The sequence below is a fragment of the Danio rerio genome, chromosome 21 (genome assembly GCF_049306965.1).
Source record: "Danio rerio strain Tuebingen ecotype United States chromosome 21, GRCz12tu, whole genome shotgun sequence".
Taxonomy (NCBI): Eukaryota; Metazoa; Chordata; class Actinopteri; order Cypriniformes; family Danionidae; genus Danio; species Danio rerio.
Window position 1 is genome coordinate 8347 of NC_133196.1, and position 25465 is coordinate 33811.

The following is a 25465-nucleotide window of genomic DNA, read 5'->3' on the forward strand; positions in this document are numbered from 1 at the left end:
ACCCTAACCCTAACCCTAACCCTAACCCTAACCCTAACCCTAACCCTAACCCTAACCCTAACCCTAACCCTAACCCTAACCCTAACCCTAACCCTAACCCTAACCCTAACCCTAACCCTAACCCTAACCCTAACCCTAACCCTAACCCTAACCCTAACCCTAACCCTAACCCTAACCCTAACCCTAACCCTAACCCTAACCCTAACCCTAACCCTAACCCTAACCCTAACCCTAACCCTAACCCTAACCCTAACCCTAACCCTAACCCTAACCCTAACCCTAACCCTAACCCTAACCCTAACCCTAACCCTAACCCTAACCCTAACCCTAACCCTAACCCTAACCCTAACCCTAACCCTAACCCTAACCCTAACCCTAACCCTAACCCTAACCCTAACCCTAACCCTAACCCTAACCCTAACCCTAACCCTAACCCTAACCCTAACCCTAACCCTAACCCTAACCCTAACCCTAACCCTAACCCTAACCCTAACCCTAACCCTAACCCTAACCCTAACCCTAACCCTAACCCTAACCCTAACCCTAACCCTAACCCTAACCCTAACCCTAACCCTAACCCTAACCCTAACCCTAACCCTAACCCTAACCCTAACCCTAACCCTAACCCTAACCCTAACCCTAACCCTAACCCTAACCCTAACCCTAACCCTAACCCTAACCCTAACCCTAACCCTAACCCTAACCCTAACCCTAACCCTAACCCTAACCCTAACCCTAACCCTAACCCTAACCCTAACCCTAACCCTAACCCTAACCCTAACCCTAACCCTAACCCTAACCCTAACCCTAACCCTAACCCTAACCCTAACCCTAACCCTAACCCTAACCCTAACCCTAACCCTAACCCTAACCCTAACCCTAACCCTAACCCTAACCCTAACCCTAACCCTAACCCTAACCCTAACCCTAACCCTAACCCTAACCCTAACCCTAACCCTAACCCTAACCCTAACCCTAACCCTAACCCTAACCCTAACCCTAACCCTAACCCTAACCCTAACCCTAACCCTAACCCTAACCCTAACCCTAACCCTAACCCTAACCCTAACCCTAACCCTAACCCTAACCCTAACCCTAACCCTAACCCTAACCCTAACCCTAACCCTAACCCTAACCCTAACCCTAACCCTAACCCTAACCCTAACCCTAACCCTAACCCTAACCCTAACCCTAACCCTAACCCTAACCCTAACCCTAACCCTAACCCTAACCCTAACCCTAACCCTAACCCTAACCCTAACCCTAACCCTAACCCTAACCCTAACCCTAACCCTAACCCTAACCCTAACCCTAACCCTAACCCTAACCCTAACCCTAACCCTAACCCTAACCCTAACCCTAACCCTAACCCTAACCCTAACCCTAACCCTAACCCTAACCCTAACCCTAACCCTAACCCTAACCCTAACCCTAACCCTAACCCTAACCCTAACCCTAACCCTAACCCTAACCCTAACCCTAACCCTAACCCTAACCCTAACCCTAACCCTAACCCTAACCCTAACCCTAACCCTAACCCTAACCCTAACCCTAACCCTAACCCTAACCCTAACCCTAACCCTAACCCTAACCCTAACCCTAACCCTAACCCTAACCCTAACCCTAACCCTAACCCTAACCCTAACCCTAACCCTAACCCTAACCCTAACCTAACCCTAACCCTAACCCTAACCCTAACCCTAACTAACCCTAACCCTAACCCTAACTACCCTAGTTGACTACCCCTAGTTGACTACCCCTAGTTGACTACCCCTAGTTGACTACCCCTAGTTGACTACCCCTAGTTGACTACCCCTAGTTGACTACCCCTAGTTGACTACCCCTAGTTGACTACCCCTAGTTGACTACCCCTAGTTGACTACCCCTAGTTGACTACCCCTAGTTGACTACCCCTAGTTGACTACCCCTAGTTGACTACCCCTAGTTGACTACCCCTAGTTGACTACCCCTAGTTGACTACCCCTAGTTGACTACCCCTAGTTGACTACCCCTAGTTGACTACCCCTAGTTGACTACCCCTAGTTGACTACCCCTAGTTGACTACCCCTAGTTGACTACCCCTAGTTGACTACCCCTAGTTGACTACCCCTAGTTGACTACCCCTAGTTGACTACCCCTAGTTGACTACCCCTAGTTGACTACCCCTAGTTGACTACCCCTAGTTGACTACCCCTAGTTGACTACCCCTAGTTGACTACCCCTAGTTGACTACCCCTAGTTGACTACCCCTAGTTGACTACCCCTAGTTGACTACCCCTAGTTGACTACCCCTAGTTGACTACCCCTAGTTGACTACCCCTAGTTGACTACCCCTAGTTGACTACCCCTAGTTGACTACCCCTAGTTGACTACCCCTAGTTGACTACCCCTAGTTGACTACCCCTAGTTGACTACCCCTAGTTGACTACCCCTAGTTGACTACCCCTAGTTGACTACCCCTAGTTGACTACCCCTAGTTGACTACCCCTAGTTGACTACCCCTAGTTGACTACCCCTAGTTGACTACCCCTAGTTGACTACCCCTAGTTGACTACCCCTAGTTGACTACCCCTAGTTGACTACCCCTAGTTGACTACCCCTAGTTGACTACCCCTAGTTGACTACCCCTAGTTGACTACCCCTAGTTGACTACCCCTAGTTGACTACCCCTAGTTGACTACCCCTAGTTGACTACCCCTAGTTGACTACCCCTAGTTGACTACCCCTAGTTGACTACCCCTAGTTGACTACCCCTAGTTGACTACCCCTAGTTGACTACCCCTAGTTGACTACCCCTAGTTGACTACCCCTAGTTGACTACCCCTAGTTGACTACCCCTAGTTGACTACCCCTAGTTGACTACCCCTAGTTGACTACCCCTAGTTGACTACCCCTAGTTGACTACCCCTAGTTGACTACCCCTAGTTGACTACCCCTAGTTGACTACCCCTAGTTGACTACCCCTAGTTGACTACCCCTAGTTGACTACCCCTAGTTGACTACCCCTAGTTGACTACCCCTAGTTGACTACCCCTAGTTGACTACCCCTAGTTGACTACCCCTAGTTGACTACCCCTAGTTGACTACCCCTAGTTGACTACCCCTAGTTGACTACCCCTAGTTGACTACCCCTAGTTGACTACCCCTAGTTGACTACCCCTAGTTGACTACCCCTAGTTGACTACCCCTAGTTGACTACCCCTAGTTGACTACCCCTAGTTGACTACCCCTAGTTGACTACCCCTAGTTGACTACCCCTAGTTGACTACCCCTAGTTGACTACCCCTAGTTGACTACCCCTAGTTGACTACCCCTAGTTGACTACCCCTAGTTGACTACCCCTAGTTGACTACCCCTAGTTGACTACCCCTAGTTGACTACCCCTAGTTGACTACCCCTAGTTGACTACCCCTAGTTGACTACCCCTAGTTGACTACCCCTAGTTGACTACCCCTAGTTGACTACCCCTAGTTGACTACCCCTAGTTGACTACCCCTAGTTGACTACCCCTAGTTGACTACCCCTAGTTGACTACCCCTAGTTGACTACCCCTAGTTGACTACCCCTAGTTGACTACCCCTAGTTGACTACCCCTAGTTGACTACCCCTAGTTGACTACCCCTAGTTGACTACCCCTAGTTGACTACCCCTAGTTGACTACCCCTAGTTGACTACCCCTAGTTGACTACCCCTAGTTGACTACCCCTAGTTGACTACCCCTAGTTGACTACCCCTAGTTGACTACCCCTAGTTGACTACCCCTAGTTGACTACCCCTAGTTGACTACCCCTAGTTGACTACCCCTAGTTGACTACCCCTAGTTGACTACCCCTAGTTGACTACCCCTAGTTGACTACCCCTAGTTGACTACCCCTAGTTGACTACCCCTAGTTGACTACCCCTAGTTGACTACCCCTAGTTGACTACCCCTAGTTGACTACCCCTAGTTGACTACCCCTAGTTGACTACCCCTAGTTGACTACCCCTAGTTGACTACCCCTAGTTGACTACCCCTAGTTGACTACCCCTAGTTGACTACCCCTAGTTGACTACCCCTAGTTGACTACCCCTAGTTGACTACCCCTAGTTGACTACCCCTAGTTGACTACCCCTAGTTGACTACCCCTAGTTGACTACCCCTAGTTGACTACCCCTAGTTGACTACCCCTAGTTGACTACCCCTAGTTGACTACCCCTAGTTGACTACCCCTAGTTGACTACCCCTAGTTGACTACCCCTAGTTGACTACCCCTAGTTGACTACCCCTAGTTGACTACCCCTAGTTGACTACCCCTAGTTGACTACCCCTAGTTGACTACCCCTAGTTGACTACCCCTAGTTGACTACCCCTAGTTGACTACCCCTAGTTGACTACCCCTAGTTGACTACCCCTAGTTGACTACCCCTAGTTGACTACCCCTAGTTGACTACCCCTAGTTGACTACCCCTAGTTGACTACCCCTAGTTGACTACCCCTAGTTGACTACCCCTAGTTGACTACCCCTAGTTGACTACCCCTAGTTGACTACCCCTAGTTGACTACCCCTAGTTGACTACCCCTAGTTGACTACCCCTAGTTGACTACCCCTAGTTGACTACCCCTAGTTGACTACCCCTAGTTGACTACCCCTAGTTGACTACCCCTAGTTGACTACCCCTAGTTGACTACCCCTAGTTGACTACCCCTAGTTGACTACCCCTAGTTGACTACCCCTAGTTGACTACCCCTAGTTGACTACCCCTAGTTGACTACCCCTAGTTGACTACCCCTAGTTGACTACCCCTAGTTGACTACCCCTAGTTGACTACCCCTAGTTGACTACCCCTAGTTGACTACCCCTAGTTGACTACCCCTAGTTGACTACCCCTAGTTGACTACCCCTAGTTGACTACCCCTAGTTGACTACCCCTAGTTGACTACCCCTAGTTGACTACCCCTAGTTGACTACCCCTAGTTGACTACCCCTAGTTGACTACCCCTAGTTGACTACCCCTAGTTGACTACCCCTAGTTGACTACCCCTAGTTGACTACCCCTAGTTGACTACCCCTAGTTGACTACCCCTAGTTGACTACCCCTAGTTGACTACCCCTAGTTGACTACCCCTAGTTGACTACCCCTAGTTGACTACCCCTAGTTGACTACCCCTAGTTGACTACCCCTAGTTGACTACCCCTAGTTGACTACCCCTAGTTGACTACCCCTAGTTGACTACCCCTAGTTGACTACCCCTAGTTGACTACCCCTAGTTGACTACCCCTAGTTGACTACCCCTAGTTGACTACCCCTAGTTGACTACCCCTAGTTGACTACCCCTAGTTGACTACCCCTAGTTGACTACCCCTAGTTGACTACCCCTAGTTGACTACCCCTAGTTGACTACCCCTAGTTGACTACCCCTAGTTGACTACCCCTAGTTGACTACCCCTAGTTGACTACCCCTAGTTGACTACCCCTAGTTGACTACCCCTAGTTGACTACCCCTAGTTGACTACCCCTAGTTGACTACCCCTAGTTGACTACCCCTAGTTGACTACCCCTAGTTGACTACCCCTAGTTGACTACCCCTAGTTGACTACCCCTAGTTGACTACCCCTAGTTGACTACCCCTAGTTGACTACCCCTAGTTGACTACCCCTAGTTGACTACCCCTAGTTGACTACCCCTAGTTGACTACCCCTAGTTGACTACCCCTAGTTGACTACCCCTAGTTGACTACCCCTAGTTGACTACCCCTAGTTGACTACCCCTAGTTGACTACCCCTAGTTGACTACCCCTAGTTGACTACCCCTAGTTGACTACCCCTAGTTGACTACCCCTAGTTGACTACCCCTAGTTGACTACCCCTAGTTGACTACCCCTAGTTGACTACCCCTAGTTGACTACCCCTAGTTGACTACCCCTAGTTGACTACCCCTAGTTGACTACCCCTAGTTGACTACCCCTAGTTGACTACCCCTAGTTGACTACCCCTAGTTGACTACCCCTAGTTGACTACCCCTAGTTGACTACCCCTAGTTGACTACCCCTAGTTGACTACCCCTAGTTGACTACCCCTAGTTGACTACCCCTAGTTGACTACCCCTAGTTGACTACCCCTAGTTGACTACCCCTAGTTGACTACCCCTAGTTGACTACCCCTAGTTGACTACCCCTAGTTGACTACCCCTAGTTGACTACCCCTAGTTGACTACCCCTAGTTGACTACCCCTAGTTGACTACCCCTAGTTGACTACCCCTAGTTGACTACCCCTAGTTGACTACCCCTAGTTGACTACCCCTAGTTGACTACCCCTAGTTGACTACCCCTAGTTGACTACCCCTAGTTGACTACCCCTAGTTGACTACCCCTAGTTGACTACCCCTAGTTGACTACCCCTAGTTGACTACCCCTAGTTGACTACCCCTAGTTGACTACCCCTAGTTGACTACCCCTAGTTGACTACCCCTAGTTGACTACCCCTAGTTGACTACCCCTAGTTGACTACCCCTAGTTGACTACCCCTAGTTGACTACCCCTAGTTGACTACCCCTAGTTGACTACCCCTAGTTGACTACCCCTAGTTGACTACCCCTAGTTGACTACCCCTAGTTGACTACCCCTAGTTGACTACCCCTAGTTGACTACCCCTAGTTGACTACCCCTAGTTGACTACCCCTAGTTGACTACCCCTAGTTGACTACCCCTAGTTGACTACCCCTAGTTGACTACCCCTAGTTGACTACCCCTAGTTGACTACCCCTAGTTGACTACCCCTAGTTGACTACCCCTAGTTGACTACCCCTAGTTGACTACCCCTAGTTGACTACCCCTAGTTGACTACCCCTAGTTGACTACCCCTAGTTGACTACCCCTAGTTGACTACCCCTAGTTGACTACCCCTAGTTGACTACCCCTAGTTGACTACCCCTAGTTGACTACCCCTAGTTGACTACCCCTAGTTGACTACCCCTAGTTGACTACCCCTAGTTGACTACCCCTAGTTGACTACCCCTAGTTGACTACCCCTAGTTGACTACCCCTAGTTGACTACCCCTAGTTGACTACCCCTAGTTGACTACCCCTAGTTGACTACCCCTAGTTGACTACCCCTAGTTGACTACCCCTAGTTGACTACCCCTAGTTGACTACCCCTAGTTGACTACCCCTAGTTGACTACCCCTAGTTGACTACCCCTAGTTGACTACCCCTAGTTGACTACCCCTAGTTGACTACCCCTAGTTGACTACCCCTAGTTGACTACCCCTAGTTGACTACCCCTAGTTGACTACCCCTAGTTGACTACCCCTAGTTGACTACCCCTAGTTGACTACCCCTAGTTGACTACCCCTAGTTGACTACCCCTAGTTGACTACCCCTAGTTGACTACCCCTAGTTGACTACCCCTAGTTGACTACCCCTAGTTGACTACCCCTAGTTGACTACCCCTAGTTGACTACCCCTAGTTGACTACCCCTAGTTGACTACCCCTAGTTGACTACCCCTAGTTGACTACCCCTAGTTGACTACCCCTAGTTGACTACCCCTAGTTGACTACCCCTAGTTGACTACCCCTAGTTGACTACCCCTAGTTGACTACCCCTAGTTGACTACCCCTAGTTGACTACCCCTAGTTGACTACCCCTAGTTGACTACCCCTAGTTGACTACCCCTAGTTGACTACCCCTAGTTGACTACCCCTAGTTGACTACCCCTAGTTGACTACCCCTAGTTGACTACCCCTAGTTGACTACCCCTAGTTGACTACCCCTAGTTGACTACCCCTAGTTGACTACCCCTAGTTGACTACCCCTAGTTGACTACCCCTAGTTGACTACCCCTAGTTGACTACCCCTAGTTGACTACCCCTAGTTGACTACCCCTAGTTGACTACCCCTAGTTGACTACCCCTAGTTGACTACCCCTAGTTGACTACCCCTAGTTGACTACCCCTAGTTGACTACCCCTAGTTGACTACCCCTAGTTGACTACCCCTAGTTGACTACCCCTAGTTGACTACCCCTAGTTGACTACCCCTAGTTGACTACCCCTAGTTGACTACCCCTAGTTGACTACCCCTAGTTGACTACCCCTAGTTGACTACCCCTAGTTGACTACCCCTAGTTGACTACCCCTAGTTGACTACCCCTAGTTGACTACCCCTAGTTGACTACCCCTAGTTGACTACCCCTAGTTGACTACCCCTAGTTGACTACCCCTAGTTGACTACCCCTAGTTGACTACCCCTAGTTGACTACCCCTAGTTGACTACCCCTAGTTGACTACCCCTAGTTGACTACCCCTAGTTGACTACCCCTAGTTGACTACCCCTAGTTGACTACCCCTAGTTGACTACCCCTAGTTGACTACCCCTAGTTGACTACCCCTAGTTGACTACCCCTAGTTGACTACCCCTAGTTGACTACCCCTAGTTGACTACCCCTAGTTGACTACCCCTAGTTGACTACCCCTAGTTGACTACCCCTAGTTGACTACCCCTAGTTGACTACCCCTAGTTGACTACCCCTAGTTGACTACCCCTAGTTGACTACCCCTAGTTGACTACCCCTAGTTGACTACCCCTAGTTGACTACCCCTAGTTGACTACCCCTAGTTGACTACCCCTAGTTGACTACCCCTAGTTGACTACCCCTAGTTGACTACCCCTAGTTGACTACCCCTAGTTGACTACCCCTAGTTGACTACCCCTAGTTGACTACCCCTAGTTGACTACCCCTAGTTGACTACCCCTAGTTGACTACCCCTAGTTGACTACCCCTAGTTGACTACCCCTAGTTGACTACCCCTAGTTGACTACCCCTAGTTGACTACCCCTAGTTGACTACCCCTAGTTGACTACCCCTAGTTGACTACCCCTAGTTGACTACCCCTAGTTGACTACCCCTAGTTGACTACCCCTAGTTGACTACCCCTAGTTGACTACCCCTAGTTGACTACCCCTAGTTGACTACCCCTAGTTGACTACCCCTAGTTGACTACCCCTAGTTGACTACCCCTAGTTGACTACCCCTAGTTGACTACCCCTAGTTGACTACCCCTAGTTGACTACCCCTAGTTGACTACCCCTAGTTGACTACCCCTAGTTGACTACCCCTAGTTGACTACCCCTAGTTGACTACCCCTAGTTGACTACCCCTAGTTGACTACCCCTAGTTGACTACCCCTAGTTGACTACCCCTAGTTGACTACCCCTAGTTGACTACCCCTAGTTGACTACCCCTAGTTGACTACCCCTAGTTGACTACCCCTAGTTGACTACCCCTAGTTGACTACCCCTAGTTGACTACCCCTAGTTGACTACCCCTAGTTGACTACCCCTAGTTGACTACCCCTAGTTGACTACCCCTAGTTGACTACCCCTAGTTGACTACCCCTAGTTGACTACCCCTAGTTGACTACCCCTAGTTGACTACCCCTAGTTGACTACCCCTAGTTGACTACCCCTAGTTGACTACCCCTAGTTGACTACCCCTAGTTGACTACCCCTAGTTGACTACCCCTAGTTGACTACCCCTAGTTGACTACCCCTAGTTGACTACCCCTAGTTGACTACCCCTAGTTGACTACCCCTAGTTGACTACCCCTAGTTGACTACCCCTAGTTGACTACCCCTAGTTGACTACCCCTAGTTGACTACCCCTAGTTGACTACCCCTAGTTGACTACCCCTAGTTGACTACCCCTAGTTGACTACCCCTAGTTGACTACCCCTAGTTGACTACCCCTAGTTGACTACCCCTAGTTGACTACCCCTAGTTGACTACCCCTAGTTGACTACCCCTAGTTGACTACCCCTAGTTGACTACCCCTAGTTGACTACCCCTAGTTGACTACCCCTAGTTGACTACCCCTAGTTGACTACCCCTAGTTGACTACCCCTAGTTGACTACCCCTAGTTGACTACCCCTAGTTGACTACCCCTAGTTGACTACCCCTAGTTGACTACCCCTAGTTGACTACCCCTAGTTGACTACCCCTAGTTGACTACCCCTAGTTGACTACCCCTAGTTGACTACCCCTAGTTGACTACCCCTAGTTGACTACCCCTAGTTGACTACCCCTAGTTGACTACCCCTAGTTGACTACCCCTAGTTGACTACCCCTAGTTGACTACCCCTAGTTGACTACCCCTAGTTGACTACCCCTAGTTGACTACCCCTAGTTGACTACCCCTAGTTGACTACCCCTAGTTGACTACCCCTAGTTGACTACCCCTAGTTGACTACCCCTAGTTGACTACCCCTAGTTGACTACCCCTAGTTGACTACCCCTAGTTGACTACCCCTAGTTGACTACCCCTAGTTGACTACCCCTAGTTGACTACCCCTAGTTGACTACCCCTAGTTGACTACCCCTAGTTGACTACCCCTAGTTGACTACCCCTAGTTGACTACCCCTAGTTGACTACCCCTAGTTGACTACCCCTAGTTGACTACCCCTAGTTGACTACCCCTAGTTGACTACCCCTAGTTGACTACCCCTAGTTGACTACCCCTAGTTGACTACCCCTAGTTGACTACCCCTAGTTGACTACCCCTAGTTGACTACCCCTAGTTGACTACCCCTAGTTGACTACCCCTAGTTGACTACCCCTAGTTGACTACCCCTAGTTGACTACCCCTAGTTGACTACCCCTAGTTGACTACCCCTAGTTGACTACCCCTAGTTGACTACCCCTAGTTGACTACCCCTAGTTGACTACCCCTAGTTGACTACCCCTAGTTGACATTTATTTTTATATATTATAATATTTATATATTATAATAATATATTATTATATTAATAATTAACTACTAATTCAGTATAATGGGGTAGAGTTCAATAGGGGTAATGTTTTAACTTAAGAAATGACCAGATTTTGTTTAGGGTTTCGTGTTAAAATAGTTTTATGTTCTTCAGTTAGAAAACATCTGGTTTTTGGGTTAAGTTTGAGGGAAGGTTGTTATATACAATTAGTTTGACTTAAGGTTAGACATGGTTTAGTCAATTTTCCTTCAATGCTTTAAAAAATGATTTGTTGCTTGAGAAGTTGTTTAGGATTGGTTTAGAAACCATTGCGGTTAGTGTTACATGTAAGACAGTGGTATATTTTGGTCTACAAAAAAAGTAGATGAAGAGGATTCAAAATGCTGGTTAAGAATGCAAGAAAGACCTAAACATTGAGCAATCTTGGTGAAAGATCCATGATTGGTGTGTGGATAGGTAATAAATGATGATTCAAGTGACATAGTATCCAAGTAGATGACATCGATCCAAGATAAGGCTAGTGTTCGAAGAGAGAAAAAAAAAGATGAGGATTGTTAAACTGATTAGAGTTTTCAAAGATTGCACTAAGGAAATCCAGATGACCAAGATGTAGATAAAATGAAACCATGACGCATATGGAAGATCCAATAGATGATCTGACATTAAAATGATCTGAATAAAACTTTTTGGTTGGGTTAGCAGATTCTATTTATAAAAAGTATTAACATGATCCAAACACATGCCAAGCTTCTTTCTGTTGTTTAGGGGTGGGGGTCGGTTAGGGCTGTTTCATCCGCATTAAATTTAGTTACTGCTTATGTTGGGCCATATTTGCTGCTATATTTTTCTACTTGACAGTTCAGAAAGAGGAACCCAAGGATGTTAGACCTTTTTAGGCCATGCACTCCAGCCTTTCTGGGCTTCAGGTTCACACACCAGTCTTGAGTCCATCACAGTCCATATGGGACAGGACACAGAGGTAAGCAAAGAGTTGGTTAATTTTTAGGTTAAGATTAAATTGCCATTTCATTTTCCCCTTTCTATAGATCCAAAATACACCTTGTAGTTAGGTGTAGGGGTGGGTGAGGGCTATTACAGTCTAGATGGAGTAGGAGAGTATTCAAAATTGAGAAATCAAGATGATCCAAGAATTGTTTGACTGTTTAAGTTTGTTCTTCAGTTACAAAACGCAAGTTTGTTTGACTAAATGTCTAACCTAATTGTAAATAAATACCCTCCCTCAATTTTCCTTAAATGCTTTAATGAATTTGCTGCTTTGATTACTAACAGTTCAGTTAATGAGTGGGTTAGAATCCCTTGCGGTTAGGGTTAGGTGTGGGCCAGTGCTATATTCCAGTCTAGAAACAAGTAGACGAAGAGGATTCAAATCCTATTCCTAATTTCATTCAAATAATGAAAGATGGTATCTAAGTACATGACATTGATCCAAAATAACAGGCTAGTGTTTTTAAAGATCAAATGATTGTGAAACCTAAGAAAGTTTTTCAAAGAATACTAAAGAAATCCAGGAAACAATTATAAAGGTGAAAGAAATATATCAAATAGTTGATATGAGATGAAAGAGATTCAAGTAAATACCAAACCGCTTTTGGTTAGCGCTATCTTTCGATAGAAAAGTAGATGAACATCTAAATACATGCCAAGCCTCTTTTGGTCGTTTAGGGGTGGGGGTTGGTTGGGGCTGTTTCAATTTATAAAAAGTAGATTTAGTTACTGCTGATGTAGACACCCACTGCTTTCTTCTTTTACGATTCAGGACAAGTAACCAAAGGATTCTAGAACAGTTTAGACCATGCACTTCCAGCCTTTCTGAGCTTCAGGTTCATGCACCAGTCCGAGTCCCTCCCCACAATCCATATGGGACAGGACACAGGTGGGCAAAGAGTTAGGGTCAATGTTTAGGCTAATCCAGATAAAACTGCCATCTCGATCTTATGGAAAGGAGACAATGAACTTAATCTAAACTCATTTAAACTAGCCATCAAGCGTCATTTATATATATTAAGGGTGGAGCCGAACCCAAATGCAGTATTCAGAAAGGCATGAATAGCGTGTTTTTACGAATACTTATTTCGAACAAATACTGGAAAAAAATATGTTTTCGGGAGCAAGAAAAACATCAAAAAGCAGCACTTCCTCATGAGACCAGTGCATGAGTGAGAGTGAGTGAGTGAGTGAGGCTCAGTCAGAAGTCGGAGGGTGGGGCGGAGGTAAAAGGTGTCTGGCACAAGCTTCTCCACAGGAACCGAGAAGGCTCAGCTGAGTGAACACTTTACTGCATCACTATTTTTGTTAAATAGATTTTTGTACCTTAATTGGGTTCCAGATGCAGTTTATAAACTTGTAGCGTAGTTGAAGCGGAGTTTGATCGGGATATTCCATTACACTGCATTTTTGATATCTGCAATCGGGTGCTCCGTTTACGCAACGTTAGCTCTGTTAGCATGGTAATTTAGACAATAGACTGATGACAGTAACGTTAACGTTCGTTTATAAAGGTTAAAAAATGATGCTTGTGCAATTGTGTCGAATAGTATGCACTTATGGGAGTTATATGGTACGTCTAAATTACCGTCTTTTGCAGACAGCAAGATATATGCTATAGGCTAGTTAACCTTAGCATAGCTTCCAGTCACTTTTTATTAACTTGAAACTCCTCATATACATTTGGGCACCCAGAAAGTCAAAAAGAGTGAGACTGCTGCTGAGCCATTTCTTGGTTCTCCACCAGTCAAAAAAAAATGCATGTTCTGTGTGGAAGCATTTTACAGTCAGTGGAGCTGCAGATAAAACAAAGTGACACTGTATAATGTGTGCAAAAGTGAAATCAGCAGGGTCAGAGATATCAAACATCTGTCAACATCTATGCGTAATCATTCATTTCTTTTTGGCTTCGTCCCTTTATCAATCTGGGGTTGCCACAGTAAATATATTTCTGCTATTGTAATACAAATGCACTATTGATACCTCTAAAAAAGGTGCTGTAACATGTACCTATATGTAGCACCACAATATGATAGAGCGGCATAACAGTGTTTAGACACTTGGTTGCTTTTGTTTTTATTAACTTGAAAGAGTTTCAGCTATTGAGTTTAATTGAACAAAGGGAGCGGTTTACATTGCATTAAAGGCAACTACTGATGGGTTGTGTAATGTTAAAAAGAGCTGTTGCAGCATGAGTGGAAAATAAAACCGTATTAGTGCTGCCTGGTCTAACAATAGTTTTAAAAGGGTTTAAACAATAGAGCACTCTCTGGAAGAGAAGTGAATCTCCGTTATTTCATTGACTTATTTTATACATGGTTTATTTTCTAACCAGTCATCTAAAATAATGAAATAGCCTATTATTTTATTAATGGTGAGTTTAATAATTTCATTGACATCCTGAGCATTTGAGACCTTTAATTCGCCTGACTGACGCAAGTTTATTGCATGCAGCACTGTATTTGGTAGCACAAATCTCGCTCTGATCCAGGAGAGAACTAAACCAATGACTATATGCAGACTTTCCTGCTGCGCATCGAATAAAGCAAATAAGAAATGCTTATCGAAGCCTATGGTAGAAAGTCAACTTACAATAATTGGACTTTGCTCTAAAGCTTTAGAGTGGCACTGCTGTCCAGGGTACTGTTGTATGATTTCTTAGTCTATATATGCTCTAATAAACTAGTCACATGAATGAATTTAGTAAACTAATAGTCAGTATTGCTCTCAAAATAATCACTAGGTTTTGACATGTTAATGAGCAATTCAGCATTTCAGCAGTAGGCCATTATGTGATTCAGTTATACACAAGTTTGACATTTATGGGGCTGTGTAACACTTGTGTTGTTTTGTTCCCTGATCTTTAATATACTGGGTAGCTATGCAAATATTTTCTAAAAATGTCAAGCTGATATATAGTGCTTTATATCCTGATGCATTTTCAAATCCGTTTTTCACTTGCTGCGTTCATTTAATGTTTGAATACTTAACAGCCATCGTTTAACACGGGTGTCAAACTCTGTTCCAAAAGAGCCGCAGCTCTGCACAGTTTAGTTCCAATCCTAATTAAACACACCTGATCAAACTAATTGAGTCCTTCAGGCTTGTTTGAAACCTACAGGTAAGTGTGTTGGAGCAGGGTTGGAACTAAGCTGTTCAGGGCTTCAGCCCTCCAGGAATTGAGTTGACACCCCTGGTTTAAAGGGTTATATTTTACCATCAAAATGTAGCATGTTATATACGTCTGCATCAAGCACACAAGTATGCTTCAGCACAACCCTTTGGATTGTCACATAGCCCTTGCTGTGGCAGTCAGACACTGATGCACACCTCAGTGAAGAGAGCAAGCTGTGATTGGTCAGCTTTGTAGAGCTGACAAGTGTGCCCTAACCTAGTCCTCATCTTCAGTCAGTAATTTTGGGGCCATTTCTGACAGCAACCTGTGTAAAGCCAGATTAAGCATCTGCAAAACTCCATTTCTTCATCTTAATGTTGCCAAACTATCAATAACTGATGCAGAAAAGCTTAGTCATGCTTTCATGACCTCTCAGTTAGACTACTGTAATGAGTTACTAGGTGGTTGCCCTGCTGGCCTCACTAACAAACTGCAGCTGGTTCAAAATGCAGCTGCTAGAGTGCTTTCTAGAACCAAGAAATCACTACTCTAGTTCTTTCATCGGTGCATTGACTCCCTATTAAATATTTAATTTACAATGTTACTGTTTACCTACAAAGCCCTCAATGCTTTGGCTGCCCAGTATTTGAGGGAGCTCCTGGTGTAGAGCATGATAATGATTCCTTTAAGACCCTATAGTGACCCACAAGTCCATGTATTGATCCTGAAAGGTCAGTCTGTACACCAGCCGGTGACCTCTCCCATCTGCAGCAACTCCACAATGGATGTCCACCATTCTCCAGCATCCGGTGCCTAGACTGCAGCTCTGTACAGGAAGTTTGGCAAGAGGAGAAGTGATCATGCCCAACTGAGCCTGGTTGGAGGTTATTTTTCCCCTTTACTTTGGTCGGTTGGCAAACTGGCTCGCTTGGTTTGGGGCTTGTGTAGTTGAGCATGGAAGGATTTTCTCATTGTTTGGACTTTCAGCAGTGAAAATTAAACAGCGAAATTAATCTCTGAAAACTGAGCTGATTTAAACCTCATACCTGATGTGAAAAAGCATGCACATGCTTAAAGATCCTTAGCCCGAACAGTCATAATAGATAGAAGTTTGTATGAATGTTCAAGAAACTGAGGCAGATAAGGGAGATTCCACAGAAGGAAGATTTATACAATGAGTGAATACGTCGTTGAGAGATTTCCAAGGTAACCCATATGCCCGGAGCACTGAGCTGCCCAAAGAGCTGATTTAATGTGAATAAACCTCAAAGCAGCTGCCAGGCAAATTATACTGAGTTTTAAGGTTCTGGACAGATTTTAAACCAGTCATCAGAAATATCTCCCAAAGGGTTAACATAATTATGAGACCACTGCAAATGACATGGAGTACTGTGTGAAATAAATTTTGGAAATAGGTGTACTGTCTGTGCCAGTGGTTCTCAAACGCAGGCTTCCTATTAGTGGTACATGGAGGAATCACCAAATCATGCAACAATTAACACTTAATCCTTTGTGTACTAGAACATCGATGTGATCAGCATAGACAGTTTTATGTAGCGCACGATCACAGCACTGTGCTTTGTGTTTATTTTAGTGCAATGTGTCAAACTGTTGAAAATCAGAATCCAAAGTATTATTTGACTGACAAGAAAAGTGGCCAATCACAGTCAACCTTGTCAAGTTTTGCGTTAAACGCAAGGGCGGGACAAAGGCTTTGAGTAGCAGAGACAAAAAAAACTAAAATGTTTTGTTGGAATAATGCTTCTTGCATGTTTTCACTATAGAGACATCTTGAAGAGCAATTAAACCGCGGACATATTTCCTGCCTATTTGATGAACTACATCCACTTTTTGCTCTCCGACAGAGAGTCGACTCGCCACTGACCTGTCACTCCTCTAAACGGTATGAAAGGAAGCATAGGAATTATTTATCTTTGCTCCTTGACTAAATTTAGTCAAAAGTTTAAGTATTTAGAATTAGATTGATGCATGATCGATGAAAATGCTAATGGTCTTCTTTGGCTGTGTTAAGTTAAACTTAGCAAAGGTGGAACTTTATTACAAAGAATTATGCTGGAAATGTTTCTGGATGAGGTATTTGTGTGATTTATACATTTAGCTGTATTCTGATCTGTCTTAAAGCATTACATGTCAAAGCAATCAGTTGTTACTTATTGTTTGTCAAAATTAACAATAAGGCTATTAAAGCACTGCTTTGATAAATGTATTGTTGTCATTTCAAATACCTCAAGTAAAATAGTCATGTTTTATTTTTACTGACAGTGTACGTGTTTGTAAAGTTTGTATTTTAGTTTAAGATCAAATGTAAAATAAAATTTTCATGTAATGTACAGCTATTTGAGAAACAAAATTGCCATATTGTAAAGAAAAGGTGTAAAATATGTAAATAAAAGGCCAAATTTAAATCTTTATCATACGTTAAATAAACCTTTCAAAGCTTGAAAATATGGTTTAAAAAAATTGGCAAAAAATGTCTTTATTGCCTTAAAGATTGTGCTAGTTTCACCAGTGCTATTGAAAAACATTGTCATGAAAGGAAAAATAAATTTTAAAAAACACCATACTTAGTGTCAATTCCTATACATGTAGCTTTGGGATTTAAGCAATTAAACCAATTAATCAGGTTTAAACTTGATTTCAATGAATCTGATTTTTTTTCAAAAGTAACAAACTAGTACTTTTTAAAAGAGTACTTTGTACTTTTACTTAATATTAGTATTTACTAAAATTTGTGTTATTTTAGCAGTGTAATGGTATTTTTACTTGAGTAAAAAAAAATTCACAAGCATTTAGTGCAGGTTTATTATATTATTAATATATGATTGTTTTTTTTTTATCAATGCAATGTTTTATGGGTTGCTGAGAATACATTTCAGGTCCTCAATACATAGCATATCAGTCTACCAAAAAATAGGTACTACAAAAAAAAGTGCTCAAAATGCCCATATTTTAATTAGCCTGTATGAACCCTGTCATAAGTACATTTAACATATTTGTCAGAAATCAAGATTTGTCAGAAAGTGTATGAATGACAAAGCCAATATTTGTGAGGTCCAATCAACATTTCCAGCTTTGATTAATAGGCTAATATGAATACTTTAGATTTAAGTACAGCAGTTTTCTATTTACTTTTAGAACAGTGACATTTTTTTATGAACTTTAAGAGCACATTTCAATTTATTGTTTTTTATCTGCAAGCACAGTTAATGTTCAGACTATTTAAAATGTATAAGTGACTGACAATACATATTCTTAATGAAAGGAATTAATCTGGCTCATTTTTAAACTGCGCACAGCTTAATTAGGCCTACAATGTTATTTTTTAATACTGGCCATTATGGTGGTACTTGGAGAGACAATTTTCTAAGGTGGTAGTTGGTTTAAAAAAAAAAAAAAAAGTTTTGAGAACCACTGGTCTATGCTATTTTGTGTAGTTGTGAACATCTACAATCACGCTATGTGGAGAGAAAATAATTCACAATAGAACCAAACTGTGATTTTCTATGTTTAAGTGAGAGCTTTAAAGTGAGCGCTTTTGTTTTTGAAAGGATTCTCACTACCAAAAGGAAATCTTGATACTTGAGATGTTTTCACTTAAATTTGAGATTTTTGAAGAGGAAACTGGAACAATATTTAAAGGTTGAAATATTTATAGGTTCCAATATTCCTATGAAATTGAGATATTCTAAAAAGAGTGAAGTGTGGTTACTTACACAGAGGTTCTGGGGTTAGATTTTCTAGGAGTTACAGAAGATCTTATTTTTAAAACCAGCCATTTACACTAGATGTTCTGGGGAAGGTATGTAGGGTTTATTTTCCTGAAAAGTTCTGGGTTAAGTCTTAGAAGAATAAATATTTTAAATTTTCCCATGGAAATAATGGATCTTAAAGAAAGAGAAAATCTGGTCATTCTGAAAAGTTGTAAGGTTATAATTTGAGATTTGGTGTTTTAAAGTGTCCCTATGGAAGTACTAGTCTTACTCAACCTTAATCCTAGTAAATTCTGGGATTATAAATCTTCAGTAGATCTGATGTTTGAATTGATGATTTTTGGAAAAGTCTTCAAATGACTGGTGTAGGTGGTGTTGATGCACAATGTGCTGTTGTGTGGAGGTGCTAATCACCAGTAGAAGACTGGGCTTCATTTAAGGCCATTCACCCAAGGCCACCATCCCTGCGTGCTGTCCAAGTGGACCCAGGGGGGCTGAATACTTACCACTCCCCCAAGTGACCTTTTGTTAACACCGCAAGGTTGCCCAGGTCACCCGAGAAGAGTCTGAAGATGTTTCTCTATGAGGCTTACTCTGGCTAATCCAGAGACCAGGCTCCCTAGGACCCCAGATATCTCCAGGGAACAGGAGAGCCCTTGCCCAAATCAGCTAGGAGTCAGGAGTTACAGTTGGCCATGAACTAGTCATTGCCTTCTCCTCACTCCCTGCTGATTTGCTCCAGAATACTTCCAGTCAACATCCAAGGAGTACCATGAATTCAAGATAATCAAAGAACTCACCTGAATGTGACTAGAAGCATTCAAAGAGATATTCCTGACCTCCTTCTAATTACTAGAAATGAAAAAAATTTAAGAGGCCAGGTCGAGGTTCAGTCTGGCGGATATATCTCTGTAGATATATCATTCTTCTACCAAACATCTCCCCTAAGGCAATGCAAGAACCAAGCAGACATTATCCTTATCAGGGATAACCGTTGGGAGCATTACCCTGAAGAACAGGAGATCCTGGCCTATTGACCAGGTTTTGAGTCACAGCATTTCGGCAATGGTGATGACCATTTGTTTGTTTGTGTTTTTCTTTGTTCTTGTTTGTATATTTTTATTCAGAATTTGATTATCTGATGTCTAGGTTGTTTTGCCATACTTTGATTATCATATTTAAGCTTATGAAGCCCTTTAAAATCGTGTTTTATTAGAGAATAGACCATATGCAAATGACTCATTAGTATTCGTGTTTTTAGACCAATCCTGTGTGTCCTCAGCTGAGTGTGCTTTCAGTCAGGTTTAATCCTTTATATCTCAGCCGTTTTTTCATGTTTTGGTTTACTTTTTTCGGCATTTTAATCGGTATGTTGTGTAGAATAAGTGTTGAGCAAATAAACTGTCATTACTGATCAAAAATATTTCTGTGAGGTTACCGTTTATGAGGAGTACAGCTGATTTAGTGTGGTAATTCACAATCTGTGTATACAGATTAATGACTACATTCTGGCAAACTGATTCATGCAGTTTATTGGAGCTGATAGTGCTGAAGTCGTCATGTCAATGATATGATAACACATACACATCACAGTTGTGTGTTTTGACTAGCATGATGTAACAGTGTACAAACAGTATACATAATAAAATAGAGAAACAGATATTACAGAAACAGACCAGCAGCAAAAATTTAAGATCAGCCTGGCAAGGTGTGAACACAATGGCTGGGAGTAAAGAAGATAGAGCGGGCATTGAAACCAATTTAAATGGTTTTAGTTCTGTGAGAGAGTTTACTGAGGAATTAAATACGTTTTACTTAAGGTTTGATGAGGGTGATTTTAAGTCAGAAAATTACATTTTAAAACAACATCTGTCATGTAGTAAATCCGTAAACATTAGTAGGACTCAGGTCAAAGACCTCTTTCAGAGAATTAATACTAAAAAAAAGCCCGGGCCCAGATAATATTGGTGGTAGGGTGCTGCATACATGTGCTGAACAACTTTCTGAAATATTTCATTGCATTTTTTCAGTCTCTTATATGTTGCAAGTACTCTCAGTTCATCGTGGACTTGAACACAGACACTTATCCTCCACAATGGCGGCACACAATGGTGTTTGTTTGTTTGTTTAGTTTTTTTTTTTTTCTTCTTGATTTTGCAGGACAAGACCGGCAGCTGTGGTTGCCATTAAGCAGATTCACTAAAGGAAAGAAAAACACAAGTTACAGCCAAAACCAAAGATGACATCAACTGAAAATAAAACTCTAGATAAAAATAATAGTGCTAAATATTTAGACAATATAAATGTTCTTTCTGAAGATCTCAGCAGAGATCATTAAACAACTTAAATCAGTGGAGCTTCACTCATTACTGAGCTCGGACTTTTCTGTCATGTGGACAAAACTCTTCATGGAGTTGCTGTTGTTCAGTTGGTCACCATGATGGAGGTCAGCGTCTGCTTTAGTTGGCCTCTTCAGCTGCTTATTTTAACACTAGATTTATTTAGGTAGCCAAAAATAATTGTGTTGATCAAACAATTTGTTTGGCATGAGAAGCCTAAAGGAAATTTAAGAACAAATGTAATCAAGTTATTAAATTCATCTTTAATTATATAGTCCTTTTACAAGGTAGATTGGGTCAAAGCTTCATATAAAAGATCATCTTATCAAGAATCAGCCTTTCAATTACAACAATGGTGACAAACAAAAACAAAAGAAAATCAACCCAGAACAACACAAAACACTCTACTGAAATATAACAGCCAAGAACAGCACACAATAAAGGCAAAGAAAGACATTTCAAAAACTTTAAGCGGTTTATTTTATTTATGCAGCAATGCATGCTGGGAGGTTCGTACTATGTACCCAGCATGCATTGTGGCATGGATGAATCATGCAGCTTTTTAATTTTAGTAACCATGGTTGAGGTTCATATCTTGATTCTTGATGTCTTTGTGTCTTAAAGGGTCAAGACAACCCCCACTTTTGGTTAAAGTCTACTTCAGAATTGTTTCAAAAGATGCATGATTAATGGGCGTGGAGCTCCGCGAGCACAGGGCAGGAGTGGGCGTGGCCAGCAGGGGAGAAGGGGAGCGAACAACTGTTGTTGACAGTTAGCTCACAAAATGAGACAAACCGCGAGGAGACGCATGAGTTTATAGTTCTCAAAGTTAAAATGCAAAGGAATAAACAGTAATTGAATGCCCTGCTACATTTATTATTTGTAATTTCATATACACATAACCACAATTTATATCATTATGAAGATAAGTGTGTTCATGTAAACCCTATAAATGAGGATTCTCCCTCGATCACCGGGTCTAAATATAGATCTGAATGCAGACTCAGTGCAGCAGGTCTCCTGACCTGTCTATTTTAACCATTAGCCCTGCTGGTAATATAGAGGATTTAGGCAAACACAGCAGCACAGTGATGTGTCTGAATGTGAACGAACTCCTGATAAAAGTCATGTCTGCCATTCTCCAATTCTCGTACTGCTCTCCCGACAAAAATGCTTGTAGCACACACACAGCTTTGCTGTATCAGCCCTGACAAGATCGCGGGGAAAAAAACATGCAACAAACCCCGTGGATCATGGAAACAAACACATAGGAGCCTTCATGAACGGCTACTGCGTGCCGTGGGTTCGTGTCTCACAGCTTGCTTGAAACTGGCAGGTCTGCCTTCAGAAAGCACGTGCACTCATGAATAATTAAGCAGCCGGCTCTTCTCATAGGATAAGAAAATTCCGCTATGAATAATAATGAGAAACCGACGCGTCATCATTGCACTTGCAGTACTGCGCTACGTCGCCAATTTCGATCCGCCCCAAAAATCATTTTAAACCCGGAAGCTGAAATTAGATGACAAAAGCTCGAAATTATCCAGTTTTCCCCACAATTAAAGCTGACAGGTGCTAACATCGTCTTAACTGATGCTCAACACACACACATCTGTTAATATAAAAAAAAGTTCTCCAGGGTGTCCTGAACCTTTAAATGTGCTTCTTGAGCTCTCAAGGTTTTGTGTATGAAACTATATTAATTAATTTTAATTAATTCTTGTTTGTTGACTCTCCATGGGAAACTTTCTTAATGCCCCAAACCACGTCACATAAACCTGCAATTGTTTTATTTAAGTTATGGATCACTAGCGGTTATAACTGTAACAATTATTTACATAAAGCTTCTCATTGTCTTTATTGCCATAGCTGATGAGTTTCAGAAACAATAAGATAGAAGAGTGAAGGATCAAGAGCCCAACTAAAGCAGCCTCTGATCTCCAGGATGGTGAGGTCAAACTGAAAATCAATAAAGAAATAAAAGCGCTGTTCATTATCAAATGTTTTTCAGTGGAGCTGCTGATGCTGTTTGTGGAGGTGTTTAAATCAGTTGCTTTGGTGTGAGGCTGTTGCTGTATGTGTTTATTTCTCATTCTCTCCTTCTGTGATTGTGCTCTTTAACATCATTTCAGAACTGTTCCGAGACCTGGCGAGTCTGCATTTGACTGACTGGGTCAGAAGCACTTCTGTCTTACATAGCCTAGTGGACCGTGCATGTGCATGCTGTTACTGTGCTTCAAATGGCTTTTGGGTTTGAATCCTGCTTTGTACAAATGCTCCAAAATCAGGATTTTCTTTATTTTAATAATGCTACTGTGTTATGATGTAGTTTAGATAGGATACAGCTGCGGATACACCATCAATACAGCATCATTTGTGTAACACTGTATAGCAATAATTCATATTTTTACAGTACTGTGACGGTTGGGTTTAGCGTTTGAGTAGACAGTATTAAAATACAATAAATGAGGAATTTCAATAATAGTATAAATAAGTCTTGTCAACTTCTGACCACAACCATGTCTGATCTAGAAACAACCCTGTTTTATGACCAAAACAAGACATATTTATTCACAAATAGTGTTTATTCTGATGTCTGACCAATGTTGAAACAAAACAATACAAGAACAGAGCATTTCAACATAGCTGCATTTGCCTGGATTCAAACCCAGTAACCCTGCATAATAGTCAGGAACTCTGACCGCTCTGCTATAACACTTGTAGGTTCAAAGGTACAAAGTGGGTTTTAATACCTCAATTTGCTCAATTGTTTTTTGCTGAAGCTGTTCCAGAGCAATGTATAAAAATTACCCCTAGGTGTCACTGTAGAGTTTCGAAACGTTTCAAAGCTTTGACACATTTGCTTCAACTGTTTCAGTTTCATGAAGCGTCACTTTGCCCACCACTACTGTTAAATGAAGCGAGGAGAGCAAGCTGAAGCAGGATTTCTACATCTGAAACACACATCATACAGGTCAGTCAGAAGCAGAACAGAACAGTTTACATGCAAACTCTAATTCAACACACCTGAAGCAGCTAATCAAGACATTACTATGACAGCTGACCGGGAATAAACTCAACAGAAAACACCAGTGACAGACAGAAGATCCATTAGAGAAGACTGATAACATGAACAGGAATACTTCACTCAGGTCTGGTGAAAGCAAAGACTCCTTCATTAATGAAATCACTCAACACAAGATATCCAGATTAAAGCAAAGCAGAGGTGTGTTTCACCTGTAGGGTTTCCATGCTCAGCATCACACTCCACCGCAGATACACTCTGCAGGATTACACTGACCTGCACCGCAATCACAGCCTCTCTGAAAGCACACAGTCAGATCAGAACTCTGCCTTGAAGAGTCCAGAGGAAAAGGAAATTCAGTCTCTGACCCACAACTCACAGTAGGGGGCGGTAATGCTCTGTTTAAGAATGCAAACCGCCAATAAGACAAGAAGAAGAGCTCCACCTGCTGTTTCACCCACCTGTGTGTTTCTCCTCCAGTGTTTGCTCAGTGGTTCACCTGTCCGTGTGTTCTCTCCTGCTCCTCTCGGCCGGTCAGCATCACCAGGTAAGCAGAAAGGGTTCCTCCACTATTATAGATCTGCTTGATGGTGTCTGAGACAGATTAAACACATAGCTGTGGTGAATTCACCATCATTTCTCTAACACTCAGCCAACAAACAGGCCGTGAGTTACAGCTGATCACTCGCTTCACTGATCTGATCTGTAGATGAGCTGATGGAGAGAATGTGGGGATTTTATTCTTGTGCTTGTCTTCTTGCTCAGCTGTGATATTGCACTAGACAGATGCTGCTTTATCTTTAACATGTTCTCAGACAAATATAAGAGTTACAGTATAAACACAAGCCTCCACAAACTAATAACCTCATTAAAGACTAATCAACAAAACTCCACATCATTTGCACAGGCAATCATTTACACAAGATCAACAGACACTGGTCTTACTGAGAGCTGGAAACAGCAGGGTTTCTGAAGGGTTTAAGATGAGGCGTTTTCAACAACTTTCTTCTTCTGTTTACTGGTGTTTGGCAAACAGTGTAAAGGTGCAGATTCTGCCACCTACTGGACTGGAGGGTGGAGTGCAGCTGAGTTGAGGACTGGAGAGACGGGGAGGTCTAATCTGTTTCATCTCTTCTGCTCTTTCATATATGTAATCATTGTCATTTTGCTTTTTGCTTTTCTGCAATGTAACAGTGAAAGGGTTTTCCCACCCCAATCTTTAGTGACTGAAACTGCTGGAATATTTGTTGTTGACATTACACTAATATACGTGAGAGTGTTTCAGTCCACAATAACAGCTTTCATTTGTGTTTCCTCATTTTGTATGAAGTTCAGGATAAGTTTGAATGGACATTTTCTTTCCAACACACATTTATCTGCATTTCATATAGACGTCATGCCACTTTATAACCTGCATGTTTTGCCAAATTTTCATCTCATAGCTGATCAGTCCCTTTTTATCTGCTTTAGAGAATAAAGACCTATCAGACACATCCTAAAGCC

At 42.8% G+C, this 25465-nt stretch overlaps 1 long non-coding RNA gene across 2 annotated transcripts; it reads right to left on the reverse strand.

Annotated features, from left to right (window-relative positions):
• Positions 1 to 19722: 19722 nt before the first annotated feature.
• On the reverse strand, positions 19723 to 24979 carry LOC103909382 (uncharacterized). 2 transcript variants are annotated; one of them, XR_012397015.1, is made up of 5 exons: positions 24908 to 24979; positions 24424 to 24556; positions 24175 to 24260; positions 23749 to 23891; positions 19723 to 20797 (listed from the first exon to the last, which is right to left on the reverse strand). It is a non-coding gene; the product is annotated as an uncharacterized lncRNA (long non-coding RNA). The 2 variants fall into 2 exon arrangements; XR_659265.5 differs by having other exon boundaries at positions 20107 to 20797; positions 23691 to 23891.
• Positions 24980 to 25465: the final 486 nt, after the last annotated feature.